The following is an 8,793-nucleotide window of genomic DNA, read 5'->3' on the forward strand; positions in this document are numbered from 1 at the left end:
CAGTAAATATAAATAATTTTGAATTACCATTCCATATATAATTTCATTGGGTCACTTTTAATGTTATTTATTTTACTAAAAGAAATTGGATTATTATTGGTCGTATATATCTTAAAAGACATTCCAACAATAATTTTGGGAGGAGTGCCCCCTCATGCATGATAGATAACAATAACATTAGTGCGCCATATAAAAAGAATGGTAGATAAAAAAAAAAAAAAAAAAGGTGATATCTTGAACCAAATCAAGTTTTAAAATCATATACAACCAACCACATTCTAAATTGAAAATACAATTGAATCCTTTACAATAGAATAAATAAACATATCAATTTAAAAGAACTTTTAACTTAACCTTGTACTTTAATCATCAAATTAAGAAAATTATTTCCTTAATGGAAAAAGTCCAATATCAAACGTGTCAAAAAATGGAAAAAAAAAAAAAACAAGTAAGTAGGCATTGTCAAGAAATGGTTCAATTTCTGTTAACTTAAAAAAAGGGTTAAATTTCCTAAACTAATTAACAATAGTCAAAGATAAAAGCCTTTCCATTTGAAATTATTACAAACTAAAGACAAATAAAAAAAGACAATTTTATTAATATTCACAATGGGACATATCAAACATCAAACAATTGGGCCAATTAAATTGAACTATTCACTAGGTACTAGTCTATGCTTACCCATACAAAACATTAATGATAGTATATGTTATTTTCAGACATTGGACTAAAAAGGTATAACAATAGAAAATTATATAATTAAAGGTTCATGAACTGAAAAATAATACAATAATATGAAGAAAAAGAAATGCAACATATATTACTTAATTGCATGTGACTTGGGGAGGTCAAGGTGGGATTAAATTTTTCAATTTTATAATTCAATTTGGTTGAAAAATATTTTTGAAAATGGCCTGAAAATGATGGGTTTTATTTAATAGAAGATTGGTATAATAGTAGACTTTTAAGGTTAAATTATTCTTTGTAGTATTCATACAAACTTTGATGTCCTTACCATTGGTTCATAATTACTAGATGTTGACCGTTCTCATTAACCAAAGCTTTCCTTTTTCATGGTAGAAAGAGAGGTGATGAATGCCTATAATATACATTCTAAAGTATGTATGGAAATTTTAAAATTGGTTGATTGTGTTTCCACTTTAGTTTGGAAAAAATATAATGAAATTCAAGTGGGTTTTGATTAATTAATTATGAGTTTTGACCAACTAGAATTATTTTTCTTCTTTTTTTAATTGCCAAATGATTAATAACTACACATTTCTTTTAATAAGTTCAACAAAATGTCAAAATGTGAAAGTGAGATTCAAACCCCTGATAATTTTAGGGTGGATGATTTAATTAATTGAATTATATATTTGAGTTGACAAGTAATTAAGAAACATATGTATCATATGATAAAATCTCGATGTATAAATTATTTAGAGAATCATTTTAGTATTTGATTTACAACAGAATATATGATAAAATTTCAATGTATAAATTATTTAAATTGGTGTAAATCGATTGAAATTTGTTAGGGTTTATATGTTTTTGCCATTTATGTTTAGTGAGCCGTGATTTGTGCGTAAATTGGTCCTCTTGTATCTTCTTCTTCATACTGCACTTGTTAATGAAATGCTCTCTTTCTCTGATACATATTGTGTTGATTCTCTCTTCTCTACTATTTTTCATTCTTTGATGTCATCTAACACGGATAATGGCCTTTTTCGTTTCTTCTTCTCCCAAGTGACAAACAATAACCTAGAAATTTATCTCATTTGATTTACCAGATCATGACACCACCAACGTATTAAGTCAAAGTTAGACCATTATAAAACCACCGCCAAAGATACATGAAAATAACTTTTAATAAGTGCTTTAAAAGAAGAAAAATTACAAAGTTGGACCAAATAACCTCTCAAAATTAAACAAGATAGTTCATGAAGTGATTTTCATTTCAAGTGATTATTCTAAACCAAATACTTCACAAACCTTTTTTTTTTAAGAGGTGATTTAATTAGTTGTCAAATGTTTATACCATTCTTTTCTAAATTATTCACCCCAACCCAAATCGAAGTAAAAATAACTTTTGAATCACGGTACAATAAAACTTTTAACTAAAAAACGAAAAAGAGACGAAGTCTCTTTCCATTTTGATGTCCCACGGGAGACAAAGTTTGTTTTTCCATTACACAAAGGTTACGTCATGGTGTTCCACTTAGACATAGTTTATGGACCTTGTAGAAAAGCATCTTTATCGGGTAGAATTTTACTATGATTTGGTATAGCATTACATGAACCACAACATAATTTACTTAACATAAAACTTCAATATTAACATTGAAGTTATGAGTCTCATTATCCCATCTCATATATTGTTAAAATGAAACGTGTGCCACAGACGAAAATTATACTACATTTTTAATCATTTGTCTATTCATTAAAATATTATCTTTACGAAATAATTAGTTAATAGTGATGTCTTTGTCAAGACTTATATAAAATAATATTGTTTTAATTTGAAGCATGATTTTGTAAATATAATGAATTGTATACATTAAAATCCAAGCTATCTGAATTTCTTTTTGAAGAAAAAAAAAACAAATATCTTATTTAAGTAATTTTTAGATTTTTTATTTAGAAAGGAAATTTTTATTTCATGAATCATACGGTCTTTAACTGATTTTAGGCCATTTGGGCAAAGTTGTTTATTCTACCATTTTATTAGGAATATTTTTTATTCTACTATTTCTATCTCCATGTTGTATATTTATAGAAACGAAAGATGAAGTTTTGTCAATGTACCACTCTTTTAAATTTTTTTAACTTTTCTTAATTATCGACTTTATTTTCCCATTAAATTTTCACTTTCAAGGAAATTAAATTATTAAAAAAAAAAAAAAAAAAAAAAAAAAAACTAAAGAGAAAAGAACCTTTAATTATTTTTAATATTTTTTGTCACTTCTTTATGAAATACCTTCTATTACGTGAGAATTACACGAACATTTATAATATACATCTAAATATTTGATTGATTTGTAAAAAAATAATGATTAAAAGTTGTCAATTATTGTCTAGGTAAACTAACTGCTACCAAATTTTTCTTTCTAATTATAACAATTTTCATTAATATCAGTAAATTTTCTTAAAATTTCCATTTCAATATTTTAAAGGTTGCATGTAAGTATAGAATTAACTATATTTTTATAAAATGTTGGGTCATATGGCTCAACATTTTCAAGATGAGTTTGTTTGCACATACATTATATACATAACTGATATAGTACCAAAGTGTCACTTGTTTGTTTTGAGATTGAGAATAAATATTAAATACAATTAATTAAAAATAAAAAGAGAAGGAATTATTATGGTGTCACATGGTGTCACACCTCATTTGGTGAAATCATGAGAAATGTTAGAAGGGGAAAATGATTTGAGATTTTATTAGAGGAACCACATGGTAGGTTAAACTTAATTGGTACAATAAATTGATTGGTTCTTTTGTCTTAATTGATATCTCCATCTAGTCTTTTATGGAGGTTGGGATCTACTGCACTTGATCTCATATGAAGATATTGATAAAAAAAAAAAATCCTAATTTAGACAATTACAATTTTTCGAATAATTGAAGAATGATGACAAAGTAGTGCGTGAACTATAGATCGTTTGATCTTCGATTTCATAGGACATTGTTGATTGTAAATAAACTTTTACCTTAATTAGTATAATATTACAACGGTTCACGTACGTGCTATTTTTACTAATTAGTTGTGATTTTAATTGGAGTTAAAAATTATGTACAAAACAAAATAATTATTTACAAAAAGAAATCTTGATTTTACTTACCTATATTTAACTTAGCTTTATATACATGATTGATGAAATAAATATAGCTAAATTAATTAAGTCAATTTAAGTTAACTACCTTTTTCAAATTTAAATTATATTTTCTTTAACTATGTTCTATCTCAATTAGATTCTGTGCATATATTGCTCATACATTTAACACTACTAATTAAAAGTTTGTGATTTGATATTTGTAAATTTACTTATTTTCCCATTAATACTTTGACAAATATCTATTTATATCCACAAATTATTTAGTTAGATCAATTTTAACTAATTTAAAATTATATTTATTTAAATTTTAAATTATTATGATTTATACTTTTTTTCTAAGTTTTGTTCGATCCTTCATGTAAAACTTTGTTTGAGTAAATAAAATTCCTAAATTTTCATAGACGAATCAATTTAGACATTTCATTAATTACAATTATATTTGAAATTCACTCATAGATTAATTCTTAAATACGTGAGGACTTTTTTCAATTTTTCAATCATCAATTTTACATAATTAAATAGGAGAGTACGTAAATGCATGTAGATTTTCATAGAAAATTCTAATGTACATCACTGACCTCTATATATGGTTTGAATGCTCTAATTAATACCAATTTAACGTCATATATGCGTAGAAAATATTACGTCAAATCTACGACCAAACAATAAAATAAGGGAATTTCATCCCTAAGTTAAAGAGTAACTAAAATTTAATATTTCAGATATTCATATTACAAACCCTAAAATGACTATTTATAATCTTCGATAAAGTATGAAAAATAATTAATTAAACACTGATTAATCTAAATTATCTACCAACTACTAATTAGTATAATATACCGATTATCTAATAATATATGTTTAAAGTCATAGAAATTTAACTTGAAACAAAAGCAATTTTGAAAATTATTAAAAGTTGAAACATAGGTCGTTTGAATATTGATATTTTCTCTATTTATGAATGTCTACATTGACGAGACAAACCAAATAACTCATACTTAACAAATTTCTTTAAACTAACTTTCATCCCAATAACAACATCTTTCATCTGATGTCCCTTCCAAGTTGGACTATATAGATGAACAATATTGGATATTGGATATTGGATAGGATAGAAAAATAGGAAGGATGTACTAGAAGTCTTGTAAAGATGTCAGCGAGTTGGTAGGGTGTATCGATGGTAATTTTAAAAATTAAGAAAATAAATTATTTGAATATAGTTTATACAGATCGGTATTCGATAAAATATATACTTTGTTTTATTTTCCTAAATGAAGAAATAAAATATAGTTTTTATTTTATTTGAAACATAGGTTAATATATATATATATATATATAATTTGTGATTGGCTGCAGAGCTTACACGACAATAAGTTCACGCACTTTCATGCCATAATGGAATCATAAATTTTATCACAGTACAACACTGCGATCTCGATGATCACAAAGAATTTATATATTTTCCATTCTCACTCTAATAATAAATATTTGTTTTTACGTTTTGGGAATTCATCCTATATTCTGTTGTTTATATATATGTGTGTGTGTGTGTGTGAGAGGAGAGAATTGATCTTTTGGATTAAATTTTAAACTTCCATCATAAATATAATGGATCAAAATAGACCCATACGGATTGTGTTATAAAATGTTTATTGCAAAATTTTCATACATATGTAATAACGTTTCACATAAACTGCTGGGATATGAAAGAAAATGACCAACTTAAACAAGTAAATAGCAATTTATTCACTCAAATATAGGCCTATGTTTTAAATCTATATTTATAGTTACTTAAATTATATTAACAACATAATTTGATATTCTTGTTTATTTAATTTGTTCTTTTTACAATAATTGATGGGATGAGATATCAAACTTCAAACGATGAAAATACGTTGTATAAATGTATATATAGATTAATTGGGTTATGCTAGTAATTGATTGTGTTTTATTTACGTGCTTTCTTTTTCCAACTTTGAAACATTTTTAAAATGTAATACCAAATCTCAAACAATAAATTTTTTTAATATATATATATTATTATATTTTAATGATATGTCCAATTATTTTTTCCATTGTATAAAATTATATAGATATAGATACATTGAAGAGATCCGACCAAATAGCAAATCATTCAAGTTATTTGAATCCTAATTGTTTGGCTTTTAAGAAAATAAAGCACCTAAATTATTGCCAAAAAATTCAGCGAGAGAAATTAAGTGTTAAAAGCTAACATTTTACCCCCACTTTTAAAATTGCTATGGCAAATCATAAAAGTTGGTTACAATTTGATAGCCATATAGTTTCTTATTGTATGTTCTTCAAATTAAGCTTGATATGATTTTATCAATAGTTTAAAAAATAAAATAATGATGTATTCAATAATATGTAATATTTTTTTTATGGACAAGCATAAATTCATGAGTCCGTAATTTTCTAGTAAAGTTTAGTGGGAGAGATTTGAATCCTACATCTTTTGTTTTGGGGTTTATACATGTGTGCTTCATGAGTTATGGTTGGCCTTCGGTAAATTTTAGTTTTTTTATTTATTCTTCAATAAAATAATATTAATAAATAATAATTAAAAAAATAGAAAAGGATGTCGCAGCGGAGGGTCTGATTATTCAATTATACAGCTTAGCAAATGTGTTTTTATTTAAAGTTGGTATTAAAAAAAAAAAAAAAGATTTTGATGAATAAAGCCTCAATAATTCCTTTATCAATGTAAATCTTCAATTATATTATAGGCAACTGCTCTTGCAGCCTCCATATTAGCCGCTACCCGGTCTCATTAAAAACATAGACACACATTTCTGGGAGATTTAAAAAACAATGTGCCTTTTCTTCCGGGGAAAAATAATAAATGGGATAAAAAAAATAGTAAAACATTTATAAAATATCAATGTATATTTTCACTAGAGTTAAATATAATAAAATAAATTATTATACATGTTTATTTGTATCATAGTCTATTATTATAATATTTTATCGTATTTATAAATAATTTAGAAATATTTTGTTATTTATAATTATTTTGAAATCAAGCTCTAGATTGTATATTTAAAATCTTCCAATTACAAATCTAAAAAAGAATGAAAAATAATCATTTAATTCTTTCTACATGTATTTTAAATTTATTAACTCCTCCTGTACTAATATGAAGTTTTTTAATTGAATTAGTACTGAGAAAGGGAAGATAAAGTTGAATTTAGATTTTGATTCTTAAACATATGTTGTTTTATTTTGAATTTTTAAACTTGCGATGCTTTTACGAATCAATTTCCACTAATTGAATTTTTTAACTCAATAATATGATTTTTTTACAATAAGGTCATATGCTCCAATATTCATTTTACTTTTATTTTTATATAAAAAAATAGAATATAATATTCTCTCTATATGTATATATAATTAGAGAAAGATCATTGAAAATGGAGTCTATAAATTTATCACCTAAAGTGGGAACGGTTGAGTTAGATGGACCAAACGTTTAGTAAGTATTAACCAACCTACCAAACCCAAACAACAAATCTCATAATTGAAATTAAAATAAAATAAATATGATTTACTTCACAAAAATATCCGCAACTCCACTTGAAAATTAAAACTAAAAAGATAAATTAATTTAATAGTTTCTTCCTATTATAATATTTTCTTGAGAAAAAAGTTTCCCTGATTAAATGAGACTCGAACAATATATATATACTAATTAACTTCAAGTCCTAAGTTGAATGCACTTTGTTTAAAAAAAAGAAGTTGACTGCATTTCAATTTTGACAACTTTAATAACAATATTTACTTTCCTGTGTACTAATCTTTAATTTGTTTCATTATGGCCTCATAATTATTAAAATGTAATGAATTAAGTTTTCTAAAAATTTGTAAAGTGTCACTGTTTTGTTGTAAATTAGTGAGATAAATGGACCAAATGTAAACTTTTTACTATATTTTTCCACTAATTGAGTTAGGTTAAAATTAGTTTTTTCCTTTTTAGTTTCTTGATATGCAAGGTGCAATTTCAAATCTCAATCTTTTGATGAAGACTACATTATATATTGAGGCTTAATATATTTGCGAGCTTTATTACGTTATAAAAAAACCTAACATGATGAGTATCCCTCATTAATAATAAAATAAAAAAGATAAATGATTATTTATACATGTAAACTTTTGAAGTCTACTGACTAAAAAAATTGTTTTTCTTTTTCAAAATATAGAACAAGAAATGAATACTTAAGGTTAATATCATATTTTATTATTTTATTTTAACTTATTATATATAGTCACATGCCAACGAAATGAAATAAAAAATAAAAAATAGTAAATAAGTTGTTGGCTTTTTTTGGGTTTTTTTATACCTTTGGACAAAAAAATCATAGAAAGATAAAACATATTACAATTTATTTTATATGAAATGTAAATATTACGTATACTTACTGTTTACAATTTGTTTTGTATACATTTAAGTTAGGGTAAGACCTTTTAAATCGTATCAAATACGTCAAAATTAAGGAAAAAGTTAAAAAAAGATAATTAAAGAAGGAAAAACTTTCTAAACCCCTTCATTTCAATCAAATAAACTTTAAGAAAAAAAATATTTGACCGGGGCATAAATTAATTATTGATTAACATTTTTAAATTTTCTAAAATTAATGAAAAATTAAATATGAAATTTATAAATTATGGATTTCTTAAGAAATAGTTACGGATTTAATATCGTATATATATCCTTATAATTTTACATAAAGATATTTTTAGCGGTAATTGAAATAAAACTTATTAAAGGTATAGTTTACAACATTTTGAACATTTAATGATAAAATTACTAAACACTTCTATTAAATTCCATAGCTAATATTGTTGAAATTAAAATTTTAGAGTCCAAATTAATGGATAAATCCAATAAGTTTACAGTTAAAATTGAAAAACAAATAATAAAATCATTGATCCGCG

Source organism: Cucumis melo, chromosome 4, assembly GCF_025177605.1.
Source record: "Cucumis melo cultivar AY chromosome 4, USDA_Cmelo_AY_1.0, whole genome shotgun sequence".
NCBI classification, from domain to species: domain Eukaryota; kingdom Viridiplantae; phylum Streptophyta; class Magnoliopsida; order Cucurbitales; family Cucurbitaceae; genus Cucumis; species Cucumis melo.